A 27,936-nucleotide genomic window follows, 5' to 3' on the forward strand; every position below is an offset into this window, starting at 1 on the left:
TAGCAGCTCTATATAGCGAGGGCCGTAACCCAGGGGTGTCAGAGAGATACAAATTGAATTAAAAAAACTGTAGAAGGAAAAAAAAATGGAAACTTTTATATGATGTAATACGGAAAACAGAATGTTCTCCAGGGCAGCAGATATAGACAAGCATTGGCATTGCCAATAGGTCTCGCTTGTGGGACCTTATAAGTATTTAGTTTTGCAGCACAATATCCTTGTTGCACCAAGGATATTGAGCTGCAAAACTAAATACTTATAAGGTCCCACAAGCGAGACCTATTGGCTATGCCAATGCTTGTTTCTAATACCCTGCTTATTTCAAGAGAATGAGCGGCAAGTATTAGGTTGCTAACTTACGTAGGTTCAATTTCAGGAGTGCTACACAGAGGTACAATGTATCACGTGGCTCTCTCCCACTTGAAATGAAGGAGGGAGAATCATGGCGGCTGCTAAGTGTTAAAAGTTGGAAAAACTGGAAGTCAATGTAAACACTGGATGACTCGGATTTTGTATGATGTCCCATCAATACTCAAGGGAACATGCAGTCCGTGTGCCCGTTCCCGCCCCCCTCCCGCTGACCGTGTGCCGTTCCCGCCCCCCTCTCCCCTCCCGCTGACCGTGTGCCGTTCCCGCCCCCCCTCTCCCCTCCCGCTGCCCGTTCCTGCCCCCCCTCCCGCTGACCGTGTGCCGTTCCCGCCCCCCCTCCCGCTGACCGTGTGCCGTTCCGCCCCCCCCTCCCGCTGACCGTGTGCCCGTTCCCGCCACCCCCTCCCACTTGTAAATGCTTGTTTTTTAATTGGAACCTAATCAGCGTCATCACCACAAAGGACATTTCTGCTGGTGGTTTCCTAGTGCAACACATTCCAAAGTATCTGTCTGCAACATGCGGGCCAACAGAGGGGACTGGTGCCCGTATTCTGCGATCAGACGGAATCTTTCTCAGGGCTCGGGGCTGATGCCTCGACCCCCTTCTTTGTAGGGGCCCCGCCCGGCGCTTTCAGCTGCACTTTAGAAGCTTTGGCGAGCGGGCAGTGTCCATTAACCATCTGAGCACCTTATTGCCGGAACACTTGGAGGGCAGCGTGGCATCTGTCAACGCGGACATCTGTGTTTTCACTGGGGAAGAGCAGCGAACGCCAGATCTAAAAGTAGACGTTTTGACTGGACACGTTGTGCAAGTGTAGGGGGCACATTCTGCCAGGGGGGTAAAAGCTGCCTACTGCAGCCGGGCTTCTCAAACACTCGTATTTACACAGGATAGGTGCAGCCTGCAACTTCCTGACAAGTAGGTTTGCAAAACACCTCCTTACAGGGGAAGTTCGACACAAAACATGCTTTTTTAGGCATTGGATGGTCCACAATAGAAAATCCCAGCATGATTTTTTTTTTTTTTGTCGTCCAGGTTTGTTTTGGTCATTACGCGGCCGACCGCCGCCGGAAGAAGTCCAGGTGAGTGCTTTGTTTAATTTTCTTGCCTTCCTGCCCCCCCTCCTGCTGTCCGTTCCCGCCCCCCCCCCCCCCCCCCCCCTCACCCTCCCGCTGTGTCTCCGGCCCCTTGTTATGTCTTTGGATTGTTGGATTTGTAGTCCTCGTTTTACCACGGAAGAAAAAAAACCTTCAAATCCCAGATTGCAGAAGCAAGACCGTGGAGTGCATGACGTACTCACGCATGGAAGTGGGGAACTGGGGAGCTGTGAATCCGCCGGGTTGACTGGGGACTCCGGGAGAGCAGGGGCTTTGATACATTAGTGAGATCCTCGGGGTGAGTCTGAGCTCTGATGGATTTGTCGGTGTAAATAAGATACTTTTATTGCAAACCAGGCCATATAGCACCAGCCCCTACCGCTCTCCTTGCATCATTCAGATATAACCACTTAGATGAGGAGGCGGGGTCCGGGAGTGGGAGGCGGAAGCTGCTAAGTGACGCCTTCCCTGAACATTTTCCAACATTAATTAGCGTGGTGAAGTTGTAAACTCCGCACATATAATTTAAAGACAAAACTACCAGTCCCATAATGCAGTTCGGTTGGCTAGCACGCCGTGGCTGACTGAAGATGCGCACTCGGATGGCGCCGGCACTTGATAGCCAGGCACAGAGAGGCGCGTGATTGACAATGGGCGGCGAGACGAGCGTGACTGAGGGCAGACGCCAACTGAAATGTCCAACCCTTAAAAAGTAAAGATTTAATGACGGTATTTTTTGTGGAACTGGTGGCGAGCTTCCTGTTTCAAGATGAGTGAGTGGACCATGTCCAAAAAGACTGACACTCCAGTAGGGTAGTGTAGTGCTTTCAGCAAGTGTCGCCTTAATGTGCCACCCCAGCACGGTTTCACCCCCTCAGCTGTCAATTGGCCGTCTGTCACGTGACGCCTACAGACCGGACTCTGAATTTCTTCAGTGAAATCCAGTAGGGTACAATAGGTCTTACATTTGCAAGAGATTAAGCTGTTGGCAATGTAAATGACAATGCCATTTATTTATCTGTTTTCAAAACCAACACATAAATAAAAATGTTGTCATTTACAATGCCAATAGCTCTAACTTTTGCAAAGGCGAAACCATTGCATTGTAAATGCTTGTTTTTAAGTCCCGCCCCCCACACCTTCCCGCTTGCCCAGGTCCCAGTCTATTCCTCCTGTAATGTACCTTTTGCTACCTCTTGTATTTTGGTTGCTCACAATTGTCACTTTTGCCTCATGTAACTTAACGTCTGCTTTTGTAACGTGTTCACTCGTATCGTAATCTTCTCATGGATCATTTATGTTCCTATTGTGAAGCGCACCGCCTGCAGTGACTTGAAGGGGCCGCGGCGACCCGGAAGTGCTTCCCTCAGTAAAACAAAAAAAATGAACGCTTGAACCTACATGCACATTGTTTTATAATTTTAAAAGGTTTCAGTTGATAAATCTTTCAGCTTCATTTTTTGTGTGCAATTTATTGTTCTATTTCTAGCAGAGATATATACCTTTGTGGAGTGCGCCCTTTCTAATCCCTTGTTTATTAGGCAAAGTCGGCAGTAGTTTGTCTTCTCTTTCTATGCTTGCCACCTGCAAGATGGCGATAGTAAACAACCGTTTCCGTCCTGAGGGTGCCTTGTGACGTTACAGGAAGTGAAAGCGATTTGGAAGTGTCCGTCTGGCTTATTCCCCCACAGGACGGCAACAATAACATTGGAGGGAGAAGGAGGGCTGAGGTGAGAGGATTCAGGATTGTGTGCGTGTGTGTTTTTTAATGTTGGGAAAGGACAATTTAATAGATTTTCAGTTAGGGGAGTCCGAAACGGGGCAACGGGATCTTTGCATAAGAGGGAAATGCCCTCATGTAGTGTTTGCTCAGGAGAAGGGAAACTCAGTTGTGAATGACAGTCTTGGAAAAGGCATCTGCTTTAAAATTCTTCATCGGATATACGTCAAGTTCGGCCATTGGAAAGAGTAAGCAATCTTGTGACGACGAAGGAAATGGGAGTATAATATTTTGGACCATCTTCCCCCCACCACAGAATATGCTAGTGTCATTGTGCTTTTTGCAGCGCTACATTACTAATGGTTGCTCCGGGGCTAGGGGTCTAACATGATTACATCAAGTGGACCTCATGCCTCATTCTTACACTTCCAGTTTTTGTTGGCACAGCAGCAAAACATGCAAATAACAAGCATTTGCAATGCAATAGGTCTCGCATTTACGCGAGTTTGAGCTATTGGCATTGTAAATGACAATGCCTTTTAATTCATGTTTTCGTTTTTGAAACATAAATAAAACGCATTGTCATTTACAATGCCAATAGTTTAAACTCGTGTAAATGCAAGAGTTATCGTATTGCAAATGCTTGTTCTATATTGTCTTCCCAGGGTCTAGACATTGACAAAAAAATACCCACCTTCCTAGACCAGCACAAATTATTTAGGTCCAACACGTACCTTTTTTTTAATCCAACTGCTCTGTCCTTACTCGGTGCTCTCATCTGCCCCCTTAAACTGTTCAAAGTGATTGGCAAAGTGATTGGCATGGTATGGGGCGGCTGTGTTTTATCCTCTGATAAAAGGAGATGCAGTAAGTGTGGCCCATAGTCCGGGTCCCGTTTCAATGGGGAATCCGCCAGCCAAGCGGCGTCATCGTTACAAACCCGGGCTGGCCAGGCGGGAGGGAGGAGAGCGCGAGAGAGAGCGCGAGAGAGAGAGGGAGAGAGAGAGGGAGAGAGAGATCATGAGAGGGAGGGAGAGAGAGGGGGCCAAAGTGTGCGAGGAGAGAAAGTACAAAATGTAGGGCCAGGGAGAAAGGGGTGAAGTTTGAGGGATGAAAAAATACGGATATGGGATTGGTGGGTACGAGGGGTGAGAGAGTGTAGAGTGAAATTAGAATGGAGCATGTGGAGTGGGGAAGAAAGAAGACTGAAGTCATGGAAGTGGAAGTGGAAGAGGGTTAGGGAGGCAGTAATACTAGTGAAAGGGAAGATTGCACATGTGGAGCGACTGGTATGGGGATTAGAGGAATAGAATCGAAGAGACCACTTTCCAACCCGGGAAGGATGGCGGGCGAGTGGTCCCTGCCAGGATTCAAACTCTTGACCTGCAGATCACCACCTCGCAGAGGCCAGCGTTTGACTCACGAGCCATCCCCGTCAGTAAGTGGATTCACAGTCAATAATATGCTAATATGAAAATACATCCACACCTGTCCGCAGGAAAAACGCAAGTGCTCAAACTAATAGTTGGGTAAGTACAGGGACTAGTGCAGCGTTTGGAGAACGGCTTCAGGGAGCTGCAACGGGTAACACATGACCCCTGTAATGGCTCCTTTGGAGAGGGTCCACCGAGGCTGCTGAAACGGCGGAAGAGTGATTCTGCATTTGGTAATTACACAAGCCTACGGTCATGATACTGCAATTCGGTATTTTGTTGCAAAATAACGGTTCCGTGATTATAGAGAATGCGTCAGGCAATCACAGCCACACCAGAATGCAATCACACCTATCAAACAAACTGGAAAACCATGCCGCCTTCTTACTTTGATTCAGCTTCCACAGCACAAACCTGAAAAGCCAAGACAAAATATAAACTGTGTTTTACACGTCGAGCCAGACTTAACCAAGTGTTTTTCAAGTTAAACAGATGCGCAATGAGCACTTTTGTTTTGTAAAACCTACACCGAGAGCCCATTAAAGAGAAATGTAAGAATCTAGTATCAAGTCATGGTGGCATTGGTTTAAAGTTTGCCGTTTTGGGACAGATTCTCGGAGTCGGAACAAAAAACAAGTGAAAGCGGGATGTAAGTAGGGGGGAGGAGAAGTCTGGGCAGGCAGGATGACTCAGGGGAGGGGGCGGAGCGGGGCAGAGCGGCATGTGGGTGTGAAGAAGCCGGGCCTTTGAAGTGAAGCTAAGCTTCACTTCAAAGGTGTCGGAGGAATGCGGGCGGCTGTGCACGCGCTTTTAAGCTCAATGCACATGCGCATTGAGCTTAAAAGTCACGGGCACTGCAAGGAATCGCCACGATTCCTTGCAAGTTAGATAAAGAGTCGATGAGCCCCTATAGTCTCGCTTGCTCGATGCGCATGCGCATCGACAGGCGAGACCTAAAAAAGTATGCATCCAGTTGAAACAATAAATGCTTTTTTTCACCTCGTAGAACAGAACTTCTCTAACTGCCAGGCCCTCGCTCGCCAGTTTTAATACTGTCCGTTAGGAAGAACTTTCGAAACGCAAGTGCCTTAAAAATACTTGTTAAATATGTGAAATACGTTTCTTGTCACATTACAGTCTGAGGTACCCAGTGACCTGATGCTGTTTTCTGACGTCCCACCTAGTAGGCATGCTCAGCATGTCTACGTTATCCACTTTTCAGTTTGTGGCATGACAATCATTGAGCCTGGTGCTAGTGACAGCTGGTGGATTTTAATAGTGGGGGGGCAGACATTTTATGCTGGAGTATAATGAGCAAGCGAGTGAAGACTGAAAAAGGACTGTGCGTGGGATTCTTTCGCCGCAAGATTTTTTTTAAAAATGTGTTCAAACGGTGGATATTGTACAGTTCGTTATTGAAAACTTTGCACGCAGTGTAAGGCATATAACAACATCACAGTGTGCAGTGTTTTCACTAGGACATAACTGCACACGTAAGTATGCACTGACATAGGAACAGTGAGATCTTTGTACAAAACTTGTATTATTGTATGATACTTTCTGCTAGCAATTGCTTTTTAGAGTTCTACTGCTACTCAAGAGGCTCAGGACAGAAGCAAACAAACAAACCCCCTTCATACTAAGTGGGCACTTTAGTAAGAGAGGCCGCTCACTGTCGGCAATACCTACACATTGCTGTCCTGATATACTGTACCATTCATCCTATTCATTTTCCACCAAACTGCTCAATGCCTGCCAAGATTGGCAATATAAGTGCCATGGTTCTCCTTTTTTGTAGAAGCCACCTGGGCATTGCCTGCTATTGTACTCATTTTCCTTTTAACTCCCCTTTTGCTTAGTGTATGTTTGCTCTTGTTCTCCACTAATGCAGTACACTCCCCACATTAACAGCAAATCCATAAACTTGCACACATGCATGTCTTTGAAAAGCTACTGATGTTGCAGTTGTCTCTTACAGCACAAGGCCGTAGGCTTGTTTTTTCAGACCCTCATTTCTTAAAGTGTTCATTGTTATGTTAAAGGACTTTATGGATTGTGGATCTGCCCAACGGCGTCATGGTGCTGAGACTGCTGCTGAGGACAAAGAGGGGCCTAATAGGAACATGGCAAGATGTTAAAGAGACAAGTTTTCAGCTCCTTTCTGAAAGACGGCAGAGTAGGTGAGGCTCAAATGTATGAGGGGGAATTCATTCCAGAGCTTAGCTGTGGAAACAGTGAAGCTCCTACCTCCTAATTGGTCTTATCAAATCTGGGCACCTTCAGGAGCAAGCAAGGCTCTGGAGGAACAGTGTAAATGGCTGGGAACGTACCATTGCAATGATTTTTTGAGAAAGTTTGATCCAGAGTCACAAAGGACCTTGAACCTAAACCAGCTTCTCACAGGGAGCCAATGAAGGCGTCTGATCTCCACAGAGATGGATTTGAATTTAGGGATACCTAACAACAGTCTGGCAGCGGCGTTCTGCACCATTTGCGGTTGGTTGAGAGATTTTTGAGCAAGTTGACATAAAGGCCATTACAGTAATCCGGTTTGGAAAGTGTCAGGGCTGTGTTCGCTGTCTTTCTAGTAGAGACTGAGATGAACATGAGGATTTTCTAATGATCCTAAGAAGATAGAAGCAGGATGAGATTGTGGCATTAACTTAGTGGCAGAAGGTCAGTTGGAAATCTATTAAGACAGCAAGATTTTTAACTTTGGCCACTGGGAGGAGAGGAGGGTCAAGGTCATCTGGCCACCAAGTGGAGGTGAGGTTGAAAAGTATTCAATATTTTATTACACTGTGATAAAAGAAACCACAGATTTAACTTCAGAGGCCACTCCTACATCCACTACTGGTGCAGCTAATGCCCCCTTTATGAATAAACTAGCAGCCCGTCCCGACGTTGTCCGGGGGCAATCAGGCTTGCTTACAGCCTCCCTGCGCTCCTGTCCGCTAAACTTCACCTTTCCTCCCGCGCTCCTGTCCGCTGCAGTCCGCCAAACCCAGGCCCCCAACCACCTCCTCAGCCCACCGCGGGCGCCTCTCACCTACCTCAGCCCACAGCGCAGTCGGCAAAAGTTCACCGCTCCTCCCCAAGGTCCTGTGTGCTAAACTCCGCGCTTCTGTCCGCCACTCCTCCCCGCGCTCCTGTCCGCCACTCCTCCTCGCGCTCCTGTCCGCCGATCCTCCCTGGGCTCCTGATGGTGTCATCACGCACGTCGTTAGCGCACACGGCCGGCGCTACTACCAAAGGACAACTTTTTTTTAACGTATATTTTTTAAAGAACGTATATTTTTTGGTGGTATATAGCATATGCGTGAATAGACTATTATATATTATTGTATGCATAGGCACACTTTGCATAGGTGTCTGTATTACCTAGTATGCATGTTTTAAGCAGACTGTGCACATGGCGAAAAGGATTATCTGTCATGGCACATGGTTTCCAGGCTTCTGATGGTGCATGTACGAAAGTTATGTGAATTGTCCCAGAAGAATAAATACTAAATCATGGCTATGACATTATTCCTGCAGAGTCTTGTTCCTTTTTTAGCCTAATGCTCTACATGTAATATTGATAAACATCAATATGTATGTATACATTTATATATCTGGCTATATAGGAATCCAAATTTGCTGTCAGTTTTATTATCGTGTAGTCATTACTCTCAATGAATTGCTTTTCCTTCCACTGATAGAATTGAGCCAATCGTGTTACAGACACGCGTTTCACAGTCTGCTCAATTTACACCCAAATGTATTAAACATATTTGAAGAGGGGGATCTTGTTTCACAGACCTCTGTAAGTCGGGGCAGGGCATGCGCCCAGGTGGTAGTCAGGCTGGCATGGAGCATGTGGGGAGGACTGGCATGGAGCATTTCATTATGTGAGAAGCACTTTTGATTCTAAAGGCTTGTAAATGGATCTACGCCATAAAGGTAGGTGTGGCTATAAAGGGATTCTACAAAAGGATCAACTCACATTCTGCCCCAAAACATACTTTTTGAAGTCATTGGCACAACCCTAGTTTTTCTTTTTGCCTGACAAGTTCCACGCCTCATCCCGCCGCATCCTGATACATGCAGATCACCTTATTTCAGGATCTTTGCATCATAATTTCGCTCCCTAAACTAGGACCACACATCGTCCTCATTTCCCACCCCCTTCCTTTGCAAAATTAAAGACATGCCCCAAAAAATGCAAGTTCACTGCACCAAATCTACTCTGACAAAAGTGGCGAGTCCCAACTCACTACTAAAGGGTTCACCCTGAACCTGTCATATTGAAACCTGTGTCCAAAATGGGACTGGTAAAATGTAGCTGTCAATTTATAGTAATGCAGCCGTCTTTTGTAAATAATTCAAGCAGTGCTACGGTGTTTTATTACCAACCCAAATTTGTTAACTCGTTTCATTGCAGACTGTGCCGTCTCATCACAAGCAGCGAAGTCAGGCAGAGGTCTGAATACATATTCATTGCGTTAAACCCTATCATCAGCCTTTGAGACCAGCTGGAAGCATTGTTCCATTACCTTATATACAGTGAAAGGTCTCCTCGCGCTCCTGTCCGCCGATCCTCCCCGGGCTCTCCCCGGGCTCCTGATGATGTCGTTAGCGCACACGGCCGGCGCTACTTCCAAGGGACTACTTTTTTTTTAACGTATATTTTTTAAAGAACGTATATTTTTTGATGGTATATAGCCTATGTCACTCTGCAGACCCTGACAATTCCAATGATGTATTGGGTGTTTGGATTGGCGCTGTGGTTCCAGAGTTTACCCGCCTCAAAGGTTCACAGTTCTCTCTTTATAATGGTAGTATAGATGAAAAGCCTTGGCTGCCTGGGTGAGAAATTAAGCAATTACATAGACTGTATGGCAGTTATTGATTTTTTTGTTAGTTTTGTTTTAATGCAGGAATGTATTTTTTGATTTCTATATTGTTTTCAATCAATCAATCAGGGTTTTATAAAGCGTGCTACACACCCCTGAGTGTCTCAAGACGGTTGGGTGGTGGGGGTCGGGTGCAGCTCTGGGTCAGTTGAAGAGCCTGGTCTTGAGGCTCTTCCTGAAGGTCTGCAGAGTAGGGGAGCATCTGACGTTGACTGGGAGCTCGTTCCAGGTCTTTGCTGCGACGTAGGAGAAGGCTCTTTGCCTGCTCTGGTTCTGCGGATGCGTGGGGTCTCTGCCAGGGCGAGGTCGGCAGAGCGGAGGTTCCTTTTGGATATGAGGAAGGAGGCTCTCTCGTTGAGGTATTTGGGTCCGATGTTGTGGAGGGATTTGTAGGCGTGCGTGAGTAGCTTGAAGGTTACTCTCTTCTCGAAGGTGAGCCAGTGGAGGTCTCGTTGGTTCTGGGTCATGTGCTCGTGTCGTGGGGATCCGAGGACGAGTCTGGCTGCGGGGTTCTGGATGGTTTGAAGATTGGCTCTGTGTGGGTGGCTCTGTGTGTGTGGCTCTATATGTGTACGTGAGTGGCTTTGTGTGTGTGGCTCTGTGTGTGGGTGCAAATGCAATAGGTCTCTCATTTGCGAGAGATTAAGCTATTGGCATTGTAAATGACAATGCCATTTATTTATATGTTTTAAAAACAAAAACATAAATAAAAATAATGTCATGAGCAATGCCAATAGCTCTAACTTTAACAATGCCGAGACCATTGCATTGTAAATGCGTGTTTTTAAACTCTTTTCATGGGTCAGAGTCTGGGGATGCATTAGGAGTCTTAGTCCCCAAATATCTTGTGATGGTCCCCACCATTGGCACAGATAAAGCACTTGTGGTATGCGTTTCAATATGTTGTGCTGTTGACTGTACGGGTTCTGCCTTGTTATGTATTGTGTTTCAGTTGGCTTTTTGCAGCCCTATGTTACGCTCACGAGATAATTAGATTAATGCATTTAAATGCTGGTGTTTTTATCACTGCACTAAAATGCATTGGTCGCGCAAATTATAGCCCACCACCCCGGAGTTGACTCACCAGCCTGTGATTCTGGGCCAATCACTTTATCTCCTCGTGCATACCAAAAATGAATGTGTTCTTGTGTGTAAAGTAATTGGCCCTCATGTAAAGCGATCTAGTAAATACCTACCTTAGGGTCGAGTTCGCGCTTTATAAAACTTAAAAAAAAAAACAGGAGCTGCATCTAAGCAACAAGCGACTGGGCTGTGGAAAACATTCATCTCTCTTCACTTTTCTACTTGATCCTCTTCATAATCAACATTGGGTGCAGGACCGGCTAATGTAACCATCCACTTCATGCCTAACTGGCTGCTGCCCGTAGTGTAAACCACGTCTTCAGTCAGCACGTGGCCATATAAATAAACAAGCATTGGCATAGCCAATAGGTCTCGCTTTTTGGACCCTATAAGTATTTAGTTATACAGCAGAATATCCTTGGTGCAACAACACCAACTGTTGCATGGCTAAACACTTATAAGGTCCCAAATGCGAGACCTATTGGCTATACCAATGCTTGTTTGTTTACCGGCATGTTTGGCAAGGGCAGTTTATTTTAGTGGGACTGAATATTGCCGCATATGTCGTCCAAATGCTCATATTTGCCATTGTGGGGCTTCGGCCCGTTATATTGAAAAATAACCAAATAAAATTTGTTGTTAAAAAAAAAAATTATAACTCTTGTTCTACTGATTGGCTTTAATTTGCTTTAGTGTCATTTTATTTAATATTTTCTCTATTTTCCTAAATTGGTTTGGTATTGTTCTTCTGTTTTCACTTTATTACTGTTTGTGTGCTGCACAACTAATTTACACATTGCGTCTAAATTAAGCCTAACTGCTTTTGTAGCAAGCTATCGGAGGATTTAGCTGTAGCTTGAGTAGGGTTTCCACCCCCACCTTCCCCCAACCAATAACCCAATTTCTTACACTCCTCCAACAGCAACACAATAGTTTGAAGGCAATTTGGTTCTCTATGAGAATCCACATTCCCCAACAGTGTTTCTTTTAGATTACACACTCTCTTTCACTCAAAATGTACATTATAGAGTGACTTTTAGTGGGGTCCTGGCAGGACTTCCAAGCCCAGAAGTCAGTTCAGCGAAGAGGAGGTGAGACATTACAAGCACTGATAGTGGGGCCACCTCTTCAGCACCCAGGGTGCTGAGTTACTGTTGGTGGGTTCCTAGCTTTACTTCCAAGCCCAGAAGCCAGTTCGGCGAGAAGGAGAACAGAACGCGGGCTTACAGCTCAATAGACTCATAACAGATGCAAAACATTGGCGCACGCTCCTCCTGACAATGATGGGATGGGCGGCAATGTTCAAAATGATGGCGCTACCGCATCAATTGTATGTGTTGCAAAATACGCCAAATGCGGTGCCTTCCTCTTATTTCCAACGAGTAAATGCAGAACTTTGTGCGTTGCTGTGGTGCGGAACGGCCCCACATATAGTGCTGAGTAAACTGCAAAGCAGGGCCTATGACGGAGGTTTAGCAGTTCGGACATTTGTGGCTATTATTCGGCAGTCCAGCTAGTAAACGTGATTGGATGGATGTTTGTGGACAGGAAGGACCCAGCATATAGGATTTCTTTTTTTATTTATACTGTTTTTATTAGGTGGTATGCATATTTAATGTACCGAATCAAAATCCGTATACATTGCAGTTGAAACATGACAATTGAAACAATACGTGGTTTTACATTACATGGAATCGTTCGTCCTCAGGTAATCATTTTTGCAGTGCAATAAAGTGCCATACATACAACTTACATATACAGTACTATTGCTCTCCATTTTCATATAATGTATCCAGCACACTGGATCGTAGGCATTGCAGTAGAGGTTCCCAGATATCTTTGGGCCTTGAGGGGGCAGGTAGCTCCTCCTGCATAGAATCAAGATTTTCCTTACAGTATACAAGCATCGTTATCTCTAAGACCATATTTAACCAGTTTGTGTGGTGTGTGATAAGCCTGGTGGAGATATTTGAAGTGAATTATACGTAAATTGCCATTTGACGTGAGGACAGTGGTGAGCTGACAGCAGTGCTCCCACTATTTCTGTGTCAGCTGCGGATCAAGTCTAATGTTCCACTGTTCTAGACTCCTATTGCTGATCGTGAGTTTCTCCTCTCTAGCTTCGCGATACAATTTGGTGACCAATTTGTGTCTTGTATGGCTAACCAGCAGAATCTGAAGGGTCTGTGACGCCGGTGGTACGGCAGGGAATGTGGTGTAGTGTGACTGCATTGCCATTTTCAGTCGGTAAAAGAATTGGACAAAGAGCGGGGTCCTGTTCTGTACATAGCTTAAGTCGTTCTCAGTTAGAAAAATTGCATTGGTGTATACGTCCTGCTTCTTGTCTATCCCTGCCAGAGTCAACGTGCGCATAGCTCCTGTTTCCTGTGTCACTGACCATTATTCCGCATGATTCGCAATTGGTAACAGGGGTGCATATGGTGGTAGATGTGCGGCCATCTGACCTAGCGCATGCCATGCCTTTATTGTGGTGTTTATCGTGTTTATTTAATTGTTGGGTGTACCCCTACAGAAGTGTATTAATATTGATCGCAGGAGAAGGGGTGTGCATCACCGTCGTCGATCGCGATGTGTGGGATGAAGTCATGACTATTGTAGCAGTAGTGTGCATATTGTGCTTGAGCACAAAGATAATATAAATATATATCAGGAACGCTACCCCCCCCATCTATTGTAGTCTAAGATGAGGGTCTCCCAGCTCACTCTGGACTGCTTACCCCCCCCAGACCAGCCGAATCAGCAGCGACCGCACCGTTAAAAAAAATATTTTTGGTCATTTTACCGGTATATTGCTGAATAGGTACAAAAATACATTTCGGCAATACAACCTTCTTGATTTTTTTTTTGTCAAATCTGTTTATTAGCATTTTTAGAGATATTACATTACATAGGCCTTTCAACAGCTTCAACTCAGCAAACTGGGCATGTCAGATGAACGTCCATGCACATTATAGCAGTACAATTAAGGAACACTATGCCACAGGTGCAGTAAGTCATATGAAAAGGATGACCGCCCAATGCTGGCGAGAGCGTGGGGTGCCGGGAGGGCTGCCCCCGAGTTAGTCCATGACTGTCCACTCGCTGCTCTTAGTGCATTAGCAGAGCTTAGGGTGGATCCTACCCACGGTGACTTGTGCACAAAGATGACTTTTATACGACAACTGGAAAGAAGCAAAGAGAAGAAAACAACAGCGGCAAAACCACAGACACATATACATATTAGTCCCTGTCACTCCTCCCTCCCTCCCCCCCTCCCCCCCTCCGTTAGCCTCCCCGCGTGCGCGCGCACCCCAGCCCCAGCTGGGCCTGAACACGAAACTTGCATGACTCTAAGAATCAAAAGCAGTATCTAACTGATTATTTAGACAGGGGAACAGCCCACGGTACACTGCGACCCCCGAAGGCGCCGCCTAACTCTCTACAGCTCCCACACCCCCGGCCCCACCTGGTAAGTGTAATGTGTTGAGCATGTGTTCCCAGCGCTCCGCCATTGGCTCTCTGCGTAGCCCCACCGTTTCCTCTCTGCATATGGCCGTCCACTCCGCCCGGGCCCACGCCTGAAAGGAGGAGGTCCACGCCTGTACGCTTGGTGGGTCACATGCCTTCCATCGCCTCGTAAGGAGGCGTGTAGCCACCACCATCCCCAGATCTAAGAAACGGGACGACACCTTGTCTTTGGGCGGCCGCCTGAAATGGTGCAAAATGTATTCTGGCCAGTCAAAGGGTATGATACGACCCGTGCATTCCCGGAGCAGCTCACCTATTTCACTCCAGTAAGTGCCCAGCCTAGGGCAGCTCCTCAAAAGGTGGAGGAGCCCCGTGTCCACCTCACCGCACCTGGGGCAGGACGCGTCTGTGCGATGGAAATATTTGTTGATGAGCTTGGGCGTGAGGTAGGCCCTGTGAACAACATAAAGTTGTATCTGGCGGAAGTGCATATTCCTGGGAATGCTTTCCGGGCTTTTAAGGTTTCTTTCCCACTCCTTATCGGATAGTAACATGCCTATGTCGCGCTCCCATTTACCCCTGAGTGGGGCCAGGCTAGTCCCCGTGTGGCTCCTTAACGACCCAGCAAACCAGAGAACCACGTGCGCGCCCCTCCCCATTACGTGGAGGTACTGCATAGTTAAATGCTGTTCGGGCTCCGTTGCCACGTCTCCCCACCTGGCCGTCATCTTCGCCACAATGGAGCGATGGAGCAGGAACCCCCCAGGGGGAAGCCCGTCCTCGGAGATCAGCGTCTCATAAGCCACTAACGCACCGTCTCTAAAGAGGTCTCCCAGTGTCTGGACATCCGCCTCTCTCCATCGCTCCAGCATGGGACGTGTGAGGGCCCCCTCACCTCCCGGGAAACCCTCCAGGGGCACCGCAGGCGCGTACGGAAGCACCCTTCGAGTGAGGAAAAGGGCTCTACGAAAGGACTTATATGCCACTGCCAGCAGCAGCGGAGTGGGTCTTGCAGGAGCCCCCTGAGGGTGGAAGAGCTTGGTGACACGCTCAAGTGAGTACGGTGGCTCAACCGTAGCGGTATCTTCTCTGCCCCTATCTGCCAACCAGCGGGCAATCCATTGGAGTTGCGTGGCCAGATAGTAATGTTCGAAACAGGGGGCAGCCAGCCCTCCACTATCCGTTGGCAAGAATAGTTTCACCAACGCTAAACGGTGTCGAGATGTACCCCAGATAAAGTCCCGCAGGACCATATTAAGCGTTGAAAAGAAAGAGGCCGGGATAAAGAGAGGCAAATTAACAAAATAATACAGGAGTCGGGGGAGCATGACCATCTTGGCAAGAGCCACTCTACCCGTAGTGGTCAGCGGGAGGGAGGACCAAAGCATATCTGGGATCGAAGCGCAGCCACCGCCCGTCCCAGGTTGCCATCTAAGAGATCAGCCGGTTGCCGGTAGATCTGAATCCCTAGATACTTGAAGGTGTCATGACGCCTTCCATTGGACTCTCGTGCCTTCGAGACAATACCCCGGGTCCTCCATCCCAGCGCTAAACGCATAGAGGCAGGACTTGCCCCCGTTCACCTGGAGCCCCGAGACAACCGCAAACTGGCTCAGCAGGTGGGCTAGTTGCTCCGGTATACGTGTCGCGTCCCTCACGAACACAAGCAGGTCATCAGCATAAAGCGATACCTGGTGGATCGCGTCTCCCAGGGGAATTCAGTCTCCCAGTGTCTGCCACAGTGCCGCCGCCAGGGGCTCCACAGCCAACTCGAACAGCAGCAGGGACAGAGGGCACCCCCTACCGGGTGCACCGGCCCACCGCCACCGCTTCGGAGATATAAGGGCCCAGCCGCACCCGGACCACAGGGTACAACCATCTTGATGAGGGCTATGTGTTCGGCCAACGAGAGAGGTTGCGTTGACCACCTGGCCACTTGTTGCTCCAACACTGCACGCAGTGCCATAATTCTCCCGTATAATTTTGTCAGGATCCCTCTGGACCCATACCCCTAAATATTTTACAGGTTCCATTGACCATACAAGAGGGAACTCCAGAGTATGGGGGGGATGTTCTCTCAGTTAGCGCCTCTACCACAGATTTGGTCCAGTTAATGCTTAAACCCGAAAATAGTCTGAACCGGATATTCTCGTAGTACCGGCGCCATGTGAGTCAACGGTTCCCTGATAAAAAGCTGCATATCAGCGTAGAGCGATATGCTCACAGGGCGGTGCACAAATCGTAATGCCGCCGCTCTATGCGTCTGTCTGATGATACAGGCAAGAGGCTCCAGTGTCAAGGTTAAAAGGAGTGGTGAAAGGGGACAGTCCTGCCTGGTTCCTCCGCTTATCTGAATGGGATCCGATGTGGTGCCCTCCACACACATTTGTGCTGTAGGGTCAGTGTACATGCAAGGAACAGGAAAAATGGAAAAAGGAGGAACAGATCTACACTGTTTTTTCAAATAAGAGACAGTCAATTCTCCTATTTCTTGACCTAGGTCCAATGCTAAATTAATCAAACGTTCTGGACATCATCACTCACACAAGGGGACATGATTACACATTTTATTTTTTGTAATCAACACAAATTATTTTTTATCTCATTTCTTATTCTCTTTTTTTCTTCAAACAAACGAAAAGTTTTACAGGCACTTTATGCACCATACACAAATATATACACACCTATATACAATGTATACAAACAACCAACAACATAAACACTTTTGACAAAAATAAAAAAAATGACAAAAAGCAAGAAACTTTTTCTTTTTCCACCCTAAAGAAATATTGCAGCAAAAGGCTGAGTGCCCTCCTATTCACTCTAGGGGATGCACTAGGAGGTAGTCGGACACCACTGGTTCAATGCACAAACTTACAGAACCTAAATCAAAAAATGTGTCACAAGGCATTAATTTCCAAAATCAATTCAAAAACAAGGACTCCTCCATATGGAAAGTGTCGGAAAGTGTCGACGCGGTCGCGTTTAGGCCTTCCGGTAAATCTGGCCTCTTCAGGACAGGGCGATAAAGAACACAAAAAACTAAATTCGGCAGCAGCAGGTAACCGGTCACTCAAGGGACACCAACTACTTCTCATATGAAGCTGGCTTTGGTGCGTTGTCATTCGCATCTCAATCTCATTCCAAAAAGGTCCACACGGTCACTCGAATCAGCGTGTATCTCCTCTTCTAACAAACACACGGGGCCGCCATCATGGTCCGTGTACAGCAGCCGTACCCAATTTCTAAAGATGGGATGGAACCCCATCCGCTGTAGTATATGAAATAAGTAACTCCACTCTATGGAGTCAGGCTTTGGCCGCATCAAGCATTACAACCGCGGCTTGCAAGTCGGGATCTAATATGTGGAACACTGCAAATATCGTTCTCAAGTAGTATGAAGTTGACCTATCTGGAATTAATCCAGATTATTCGGGAAGTACCAAATTCGGCATCAGTGGTTGGAGTCTGGTGGCCAGAAATTTGTATAGAATTTTCGCATCAGTATTAATAAGCGACAATGGCCGATAGGAGTCACATCGGGAGGGCAGTTTATCTTTTTTTCAAAAGGGTGATTATCAAGGCTTTCCTATGTGTTGATAGGAGTTTACCCGATTCATAGGCTTCGTCATACATCTCCAGTACATAGAGTATCACTTCGTCTGCAAATTCCTTATAGAATTTGCAGGTCAGGCCGTCCGGGCCTGGTGCTTTTTTATTGGGGAGCGATCGGATCGCCTCGCGAAAGTCCGTTTCGGCAATTGGTTGACTTGTGGCCATTGCGTGGCTGTCCTACGGACAGAGAGAGTACCTGTCAGATAAATAGTCATCCAGTCCTGAGATTCCTGTCCCACCCTTTTGAAGTGTATAATTCTGCATAGGTATTTCTGAACTGTGTGACAATATCTCATGTGGCGAAGTGATCACTTCCCGTCCCCTCTTCTATCTTAGTGATTGGCTGCCTCTCTGTACCAATTTTTATCTTGTTAGCCAGGTTGCGCCCACATCTGCCCCCTTCTCCATATGCGCGAGCGACATGTCTTTTAGACAGATAGCGGATCTCACCAGCCGCCAGTTCATTATACTCAAGTATAGAATCTTTGATTTTTGCCAGCGTCTGTGGGCAAGGTAAACTCGCATATTCCCGCTCAGGTCGAGACAGGGTGTCTTCAACTTTGGATAACTGACCCTGAATGTCCTTTAGTATTCCTGCTGACGTACCAATACATTTGTCCCTTTATAGTGACCTTTAAAGGCCTCCCATAAAGTTGCAGCACTGTCAACAGAGCCCTTATTCTGATAGAAATATTGTATTATGACCTCTTGGCGCCGTAACTTATAATGGATCTAGTTGCGCTTTAGAGCGACAATGCCATGTGAATTGACGGAGTATAGTTTGTAAATTGCGCAACACAATTTTAACGGGGCTATGATCTGATAACGTTTTGTGCAACACTTCAATCGCGGAAACCCAGGCATTCACGCCCTCACTCAACAGCCAGTAATCCAGATCCGATCACCTACCATGTACTGTGGAAGTGTGTGTGTGCCTTTTGGTGTCTCTGCCTTTCGCAAGCGCCATACGTCTATTAGGCCCAGCCCCACATTGATAACCTGAGCTGCTTTGGGTGAGTGCCCTCCTCTCCCGCTCAATTTATCCCTACTAGGGTCCAAATGTGTATTAAGGTCTCTGCCCCATAATATTTCAACGTTGGGCCAATCCAGAGTTATAGATGTTATTTTCTCAAACAGGCCCGGCTCATCTGTGTTAGGGCCGTAAACATTCACAGTAGTCAGAGGTGTACCAGCCAGTTTTCCTTGTGTGATTGCATAACGACTGTCTGTATCTATGCAGCTATTGATCATAGTAAAAGGGATATTTTTTTTTATTAGTGTGATCACCTCTCTAGCATTTGTGGAGTATGAGGACGCCAGTCTATAACCGGCGCATTGTGCACCAATTCTGGCCTCAGAGTGTTTCGTCAAGTGTGTTTCCTGAATGAGGGCTATCTTTATATCATGTCGTTCTAAGTACGCTAACACCCGTCTTATTTTTTGGAGGTAAGTTCAACCCACGAACATTCCACGTCAAGCAGTTGATTGCTGGGATATCTAGTTGTGACATATAAACGTACTATAAGTTATGCGTGTTGTAACTGAGGTTTGACGCACATAAATGATAACCATTTTGATCTCGGAGTCATATTTTGCCACATAGAAACATTTCCCCATCCCGCCCCCCAACACCACCGCCCACCCACTTCAGCAACCCCAACTTGCTAAAGCCATCCCATACCTCCCACCACAACTCCCAAATGCAAAAACAGATCTGCAAGTAACTGTGGGGATCACCCATTGGTGGAAGGCTGGAGCACAGATAACCTCCCAGATGCAATTGAGGTGGTCGAACGTCAATCGGATTTCCCAACCTTCTCGCAATACAAATGAGAGAAATGCAGTTAGTAACACTAGTTTAAACCCTAAGTTGAAATCTTATCTGAGTAGTGAAAGTCCGTATCTCGTTTTGTTTCTTCAAAAGAAACTCGAAAGCCAGAATCAACCTACCAAATAGTCAGTTTATCCATTTGCTGTAGCATTTTGAGAGTCACAACGCTCGTCTGCTGCTGCACCAGAGGTATTTTGATTCCTTCTCTTGAGGGTCTAGAGCATGGCGTAGGGAACCCTCTCAGCCATTAAGAGTTTTTTGACAGGTTGGTATTTATTCCTTGCCGCTTGGACTGTGGCAGTGAAATCCTGGTTGAAAGCCAAATTGTTTCTGTTGTGATTTATAACTCTTTTTTTTCTCTCGCCATGTGAAGGATGGCGTCTCGATCCCTGTAATTTAACAGGCGCACGATTATGGGGCGCCGAGGGACACCCGGGGGAGGACTAGCAGCTAGAGAATGGTCGCCCCAAAGATCTAATGCAGTAGTTCCTCTATGTAGGTCTCCAGATGACCGGTGTTTTTGGATTCCGGTAGGCCAGTGATCCGTAAATTATTGCTCCTGTATCTGGCCTCCAAGTCCTCATTTTTGGCTTGTATAACAGCAAGCCCTTTTTTCATGTCGAGTGTCTTAGAGGTAATTTGCTGCAAGCCGTCTTCCGCATCTGATATGCGTGTTTTCTCTTCACTCAGTCTTACTGCATGTTTATCCAGCTTCGTGGACATATGATCCATCCATAAGTTTAGATTATCTATGTCGCTATCAATAGACTGTAGGCTGCACCGCACAGCTAGGAGTGTTTTTTCAATAGATGTTAAACTGTCACTGGGAGTCTCCAGCTCTGAATCAGAAGTGGCTCATTGTTGCGATTTGCTAGTTTTCCGTGGCTCAGACGTGAGGCGTGATTGACTTAGCACCGTCTTCCCCATGTTTGCACAGCTGGGCACGGTTGCTGTATATAAAGGTCCCACTACTAAGCAGGAGTACGTCGTCTCACCAGTAACAGTACTTACTGCTTTCAGCCCGGAGACTCATCCCTGTCCGGAGAGCGTACTGTAGTATCTGTTCCGTTAATTTCAACCGCTGCACGTCATGTGCATTACCCTTGGTGTGATATAGGAAGTCCCTGCCACCATCTCTACACAGCAGTCCCACCAATGCTGAGCCTCAGCGACAGTTTTTGCGTACCACCGGCCTTTTGAACAACATTCTGGGGCATGTGGTAGGCCCTAGAGTTTAAAATGTTCTCTCTTTGCAGTGCTGCCGAGTACAGCAGTACCTCGTCGCACCTCCCCGGTCTGGCCTCTCTCATAGGAAGACACTGTAAACTGTTTAGTGGGCCCTGTTACCATAAGGGCCACAGGAAGTCCACTACGTCAGCTCCCCTACTACTGTGTGGGCTACTCAATGCAAATCATAAAAGCTGCGGAGGGGCGCTTACAATCTGTAGGAAGGTGAAATCTGACTGCATGGTTACCCCCACTTTTTTCTGGTGTTTTGCTGGTTTTCGACTAGTCTGACTGGTATCCTGCTAATCAGGACTCCAGTTTATCTGCTTTCTCCCTAAATAGATTGAATGTACTTTAGGTACACTCCAGATTGGATTCTGGGGAACCCTTATAAGTCAAAAGTATATGGTTAACTATGTAGCCAGGGCATAGGTACCCCAGATGCCTCCCAGGGTCTGCAGCATGTATTATGCCACCCCTGAGATTACATTCAAATTGACACCACAGGTCTGCTACAACAGCCTGTGTAAGGTGGTGCATGCACCCCTTACTTAGATATAGGTTCACTATATCCTATATCACTGCACATATACACCTATCAGTCACCCCTATGGAGGGCCTTATCAATCCTGAAGGCAGGGTGCTGGGTTTTATGTGAGAAGGTGCACTTGCATGAGCAGAGCCCCTCTGCAGCCTTTGGAACCTATTTTCCGGGGTTGTTTGTGATGCAGCCAACCATATGTTCTTAAGCCTTGCAAATTTGGAACTTCCTCCTAGAAGAGGGCCTTGACATACTCTTTCTGACAGAGACATGGCTAGGGGCAGATTCTGACCCTGAGATCATCGAATCTCTTCCACCTGACTTTAGTATAGCCAGGGTGGATCGACCGTTAGGCCGAGGAGGTGGCATCGCTGTGATCAGCAAGGCCCCCCTGGTTTGCTCCCTTGAACCTCTTGGAATAGACCACTGTGAAGCCGGCAAATTTGCAATAAAACTTGGCCCTCAGGACCATATCTCTGGTGTCCTCCTCTATAGACCTCCTGGGACCCTGGGAAATTTTAGAGCAAGTTTACAAGAACATCTTGCCTACTTAGCGCTGAGACACAGGAAGGTTCTCCTCATGGGTGATCTAAATATTCACTTTGATGATATCCAGCTTAAAGAGGTCATTGACCTTAAGCAGGAATTATTAAATACGAATTTGGTTCTAAAAAACCTAACACCCACCCACATTCATGGCCATTTACTCGATCCGGTGTTCGCCAACTGGGAGGGCATTACCACGAGCACTCCTAACCCACTCCCCTGGACAGACCATTTTCTAGTCCCTTTTGAAATTAACACTGTAAGCAAGCTTGCCCCCCTATTAAGTGGCAATAATAGCTACCCATATCGCAGATGGAAAAAAAAATTCTCAACCCATCTTTAATGAGATGCTAAGCTTAGGTGGGATGCCGGGAGGCACAGATAGTGAAAGTGCTAATCAAAATTTAGAAACCCGAATCCTTGACGCCTTGAACAAGGTAGCCCCTCTATCCACGGCCAAAAAAGGAAACCGAGCTAGGAGATCGGCATCATGGTACAATACTGATCTGCAGTCGGTCAGATCAGAGTGCAAAAAGCTAGAAAGATTCTGGCGCAAGGATAAGAATGATCAAACTAAACTTCAATACAAAACAGCCCAGAGAAGCTACCAAAAACAGGTCAGAGCTGCCAAAGCAACCTTCTACGGAAACAGAATTAGTGAGGCAGACTGCTCTTCTAGGGAACTCTTTAAAATCTATAAAGAAATCGCAGTCGTCTCGCTCTCCAATGCTCCGGAAGCTGATTCCGTTATGGAATGTAACAAGGTGGCAGCATATTTTGCCAACAAGGTGAAGAAAATATATAGCTCTTTCTCCACATATCCTGCGGCTGGAGAAACCTTCACAGAACTGAAGGAATCGCTGATGGCAAATTTAAAACCGTGGCTAGAATGCTTTACTGTCCCGCCAAGTAATGAACTTGCTAACATCTGTTCTAGCATAAAATCGGGCTCGCCTCGTGACCCCGCTCCTCCAAGGGTTCTGCGCGCTAGTATAGCCACTCTAGAACCGTACATCCGCCATGTCCTTACAACTTCCTTCGACTCCCAGACCCTGCCAAGAAACTGGAAAAAGGCAATTGTACTACCTATTAGGAAAAAACCTAATGTTAGCCATGATGTCCTAGAGAACCTACGACCTATCTCTCTGCTACCCTATACCGCTAAAATTGTTGAGAAAATTGCAAATGTGCAACTGATGGCATTTGCGGAGCAGAATAATCTCCTACACCCCTCTCAATCGGGTTTCCGAAGAGGCTTCTCTACGGAGACGGCCCTACTAAGAGCCACCGAAACTCTACGTCAAGGAGCTGACGCAGGCCTGACCATGGCACTGGTCATGCTAGACCTGAGCGCAGCGTTCGACACTGTAGCACATATCACCTTGCTACAGTGTCTGAACAGAGGAGGTGTGACTGATAGAGCACTCGGCTGGCTTAAATCGTTTCTGACAGGCAGAAGCTTTCAGGTTCAACGGGGCTCATTTCAGTCTGAAGAGTGGACACTGGAACAGGGAGTGCCACAGGGCTCTGCTCTAAGTCCTACCCTTTTTAATTTATATATGGCACCCCTGGCTGAGTTGGTTCAATCGTTCGGCGTAGAGATTGTATCCTACGCCGACGATACACAGCTTTTACTCACCCTCACCCAAACACCGGCTGCTGAAGCAAATAACTTCAGAGCCTGAATGCAAGCATTGGCCACTTGGATGGATACGCACTGCCTTAAATTGAACGGATCCAAGACGGAAGTCTTGGTGGTTGGTGGAGATCAACGACTTTGGACATGTGACTGGTGGCCTAACTGTTTAGGCGATATGCCTACACCATGTACTGAAGCCAAAAACTTAGGGATATGGATGGATCCCACACTCTCCTATGAGACACACATCAACCGTCTAGTAGGCAAGTGCTTTGGAGTCCTTAAAACTCTCAACAAAACCCTAGATCTCCTTCCTTTGGAGGCCCGGCGCACGATGACTCGGGCACTAATTACGTCACGCCTTGATTATGGAAATGTCCTTTTCCTGGGAGCTTCGAGCAAAAGCATAGGACGACTCCAGATATTGCAAAATGCTGCGGCCCACCTAGTGCTTAGACTCCCTCGAAGAGCCAACTCCAAAGCCACCCTGGATGCCCTTCACTGGCTCCCAGTGAAAAAAAGAATAAAATACAAAGCACTCCTAATATGTCATCAGATCATCTGGCATAAAGCCCCCGGCTATCTGACAGGTCTGGTTACCAGGTACGAACCACGCAGATCACTAAGATCTAGCGGTATGGGCACGCTTGTGACCCACCGCTACAGGAGAGAAAAAATGGGAGGTCGGTCCTTCAGAGTGGCGGCGGCCACTGCATGGAATAAACTTCCCATCAATCTCCGCCTGGAGCCTTCAGAAACTATTTTCCGACGGAAACTGAAAACTCATCTGTTCTCCTCATAGCTGACTTTTGCCCTATGCCTTGCACTGTCCCACCCTCCTTAATGAGTTCGTTTTTTTCTTCTCCTCTCTCTTTTTTTAGCGCGGGGACACGCCGAGATGGCGTACAATTATCCATGCGCTCTACAAATTTCTTTATTATTATTATTATAAGTGCATTATAACCTTGCAGTAAATGCTAACTTTAAAACGGCTGCATAGAAACATGTCGTGTTTGGTGTCAAACACCTTGGAATCATACCTTCCCGCCAGTAACTGGCGGGGGAGGTATGATTCCACCCTCCTAGAGGGACATATGTGACATACAGGGCTACCCGGTACCAGCTTTCATGACCTGGGCATCATAAAATGGATGCTGCCAGCCACAGACACGAGTCTGCCCTCCTGCTGCTGAGCCAAACTCGAGCAGGGGAATGCTTGACAATAGGCTTCCTGTCACAGGGAGGTGTAACCACCTCCCAGACAGGCTTTAGTGTATTGGGGCTGGGTGGGTGTACTCTGAGAGTTCTTTGATGTCTACACTGGGGGCACATTTGGTGTCCCTGTGCATAGTCCAGCTCAAACCGGTTGCAGGAGCCATTTGCTCCCACTCTGGCGCGAACCTGGACAAAGGACGTGAGTGTAGCCACCCCTCTGTCCTGACCCTTCCATAGGTGGTTCCCCAGAGTTTGTCCCACCCCTTCCTTGGGTATAAAGTAGGAACCCCTGACTACAGGACTTTAGATTTTACCTGGACTAAACTGTGCTACAGAAACCAAGTACTTTAACGATCTGCACTACGCTGGACGACTGAAGAATCTCCCTTGGAGTAAAGGAGTTACTGCCCTGCTAAGCAGGCACCTAAACACATCTGACCGGTTTGCATCTCTGAAGCTCCTGAGGACTCCGAAGATTTCTGCAACACAGGAGGTGGGTTCCCGTGGTCTTTGAGGTTGACCTGCGCTCTCAGCTATTCTGAGGCCCATATCCCTCGTGGGGACCATGCAACCCGAACCCCCTGGTCACTGTGTACTTTTGTAGCAGCATATGCTTTGCGGTGACCCCTGAGGCTGTGCTTTGGGCTACTTGTAATCTTGACCCCGAGCAGTGTTTCCACCGATGCTGGTATTTTGTGATTCCTCTCTTGGTCCCTTTGCGATCCCTGGTTCGTTGGCCTGTGGGTCCCTGTGAAGGTAACTTTAACTTTCCGTGTAATTTCCTGGTTGCTCCAGACGTGCCCAGACTCTCCATTGCTTGGAGAATCCCCAGGACCTCGCTGGTCCTCACTGAAGCTGATTTCCTCTGACCGTGTGGGTTGCAGTTGCCAAGGCTTGTTGGTGTTCCATCCGAACACTGACACCCTAGCTCTCAACATCCTTCTTGGGACAGCTCACCCCCCGACTTTGGTCATCGTCGATGTCTCCTGGTCCCCGTGGCTGCAGAGTCCAGCATCGCGTCAACTCACCTGTAGCACCCAACATCGGTGGGCATTTGTCTACCGAGCCCCTGGTCACCCTGAAGTGACCGAGACTCTGTCCCCTCTGCTTTCAGGTTCTTCTCACCTCGAATCCAGGCTTGGATTCCACCGGACACTTTTCACCTTCCTGGCAGCAGCACTTTTCAGCATCACGCCATTGAAAACGACGAGTATTCCCGACATCACTTGACACCTAAGCACCCAGTTTCCCTGGGGGTACTCGATTACCCACAAGGGTGCTGGCCTTAGAACCCTCTATGTTTGAAAGGGTTTGCTCAAAGTCCTCTCTGGTGTCCTTAATCTTTAAAATTCCAACCGCGTCTTTCCCATAGAGCTGTACGGAGCTCGGTTCTGTGTTTGCACCCTGCACCCGTCCTCCGTGGGTCCCCTGTGTCACTACTTTGGGTGGTTCCTTGGGGTCCCAGCGATTCTACGTGCTCTAGGCACTGTGTCTAGTCAAGTCGTGGTTGTTATACCACTTTCTTAGTACATGGTTTGGTCTCCCCCTGGAGCCCACTGTGTATTGTGTTATTTACTGTCGTTCTAGTACTGTACTATTGTGTGCTTTGTTCTCTAATCTCATAAAGAGTGTTTAGTAATAAATACATATATTTTATATACTCCTTGTGTGGTTCTCCTTTCATTTGGTCATTCATAAGGTTCTGATCGGGTAAAACAAGCTGCTTTACATTCCTTCGAGACATAGCCTGAAGGCTGCTCTCAACATCTACCACTAGGATAGCTTTCAATAAAGTTTATCTTTCACTTAATCATCAATAAGGGTTGTTTTGACTGGTACAAGGTGCCCACTATAATTAGTGGACAGCATATACCAGGCCAACTTCTCACACAATCCACCCAGGAAATCAACAATCTAGCAGAGGCGTCTGGCCACCAATGCTACGAATCGGGGAGCTCGTTAGCTCGTTAATTTCAAAGTTTATGGCACTTTCACAGCATTCTCTTGGAAACGTTTTCCAATCGTGATGTGCCCGCGCCGAGACCGCAGAGACTCCTCATGGGGTGTAACTCGAGCCATTGCTCGGTGTCCACAATGCGCCTGTTAACTGAGGGGAGGCCTCGCTGCGGCGGGAGAGTGGAGGTCCGAGCACGGGCGCCAACAACACAGGCCACCCGCGCCGCCCCACACCCCAGCATTCACCCAACGCACTGCAGGCCTGCAGCGATGTGTGTCAGCAGCAGCAGCACAGCTCTAATTGTCGCAGACGGCTCACAGGAAGGGACCGCACTCCACCGCTGTCCTGCACAGGTCCCACACCCCAGCCGGCAGGGAGTAAAAGCGCCCGACTCAGGCAGCGCTGTGCAGTCTGATGTGCCGCTCATTCACCAGCCATCTTGTTGAGCAGGGACCGCGAAGGTAGCAGCGCGAGCCCCAGTCCAGGACCACCGGTCGCGGATACCTCTGCCTGCCTACCACTGCAGTCCAGCGCTCAGTAGGCTTGCTGGGCCGCCATGTTGTCGTTCCAGGCCCACTTTGTCACAGGCAGATTTCTCGTGAAGCTGGGCAGTTTACTTTAATATTCTCACCCCTGAGTCTTCTACCGCACTTTCACTGCGTCGTCCTGTATTTGCAGGCAGTAGATGTTGTCGGGGGAAAAGCAGGATTTTGAACAGGTTATGGATTTGGCCGGCGGAGCTGCTCTACATTGCAGCCATCTTGCTGTGCGCCCTCTAGCGCCCCCGACCCAGTATATATGGTTGATAGACTGGCAATAGGAGTGAGAGGCCCTCAGTATATACTTTACACCAAGCAAGCAGTTAAGAACCTCCTACTACAACAGTGATTAAGGCATGAGTTGCAACCACAAAGTATTTGGGTTGGGAGGGCAAACTCCCAGAAATGACACCTCTAGGGGCAGGCGATGGTCTGAGGAAATTAAGAAAGCTGGGGGGGGGGGGGATTCGCTAAATGGGAGTTACTGGGGCTGGAGACATTGGGAGAAAGTTGGAGGAGATGAGCGTACATTCCATTTGCTGCTCTACACGGGGAATACGACCTGGGAAGAGGAGAGTGGCTCAAATATATCCAGCTAGGGCATGCCCTGCGAAGATCTCTAGGAAGGAGACATCTTGCTAGCTGCCTCTCCATTAGAGACAGGATATTGACAGAGCGACTGCAGGACAAAGCTTTATCACTGATCTACAAAAAGATAATGAATAATGCCCCAGATCCTATGGGCACCCTCCGGATGACA

General features: G+C 47.6%; 1 protein-coding gene across 1 annotated transcript in view; it reads left to right on the forward strand.

Annotated features, from left to right (window-relative positions):
- Window positions 1-3,061: 3,061 nt before the first annotated feature.
- SAP130 (Sin3A associated protein 130) overlaps window positions 3,062-27,936 on the forward strand; it is a 696,083-nt gene continuing 671,208 nt past the window's right edge. Inside the window, exon 1 of the mRNA XM_078665599.1 lies at window positions 3,062-3,197. The gene's annotated coding sequence lies outside the window, so the exon portion shown is untranslated. The remainder of the gene's footprint in view (window positions 3,198-27,936) is intronic.

Source organism: Lissotriton helveticus, chromosome 11 (assembly GCF_964261635.1).
Source record: "Lissotriton helveticus chromosome 11, aLisHel1.1, whole genome shotgun sequence".
NCBI lineage: Eukaryota > Metazoa > Chordata > Amphibia > Caudata > Salamandridae > Lissotriton > Lissotriton helveticus.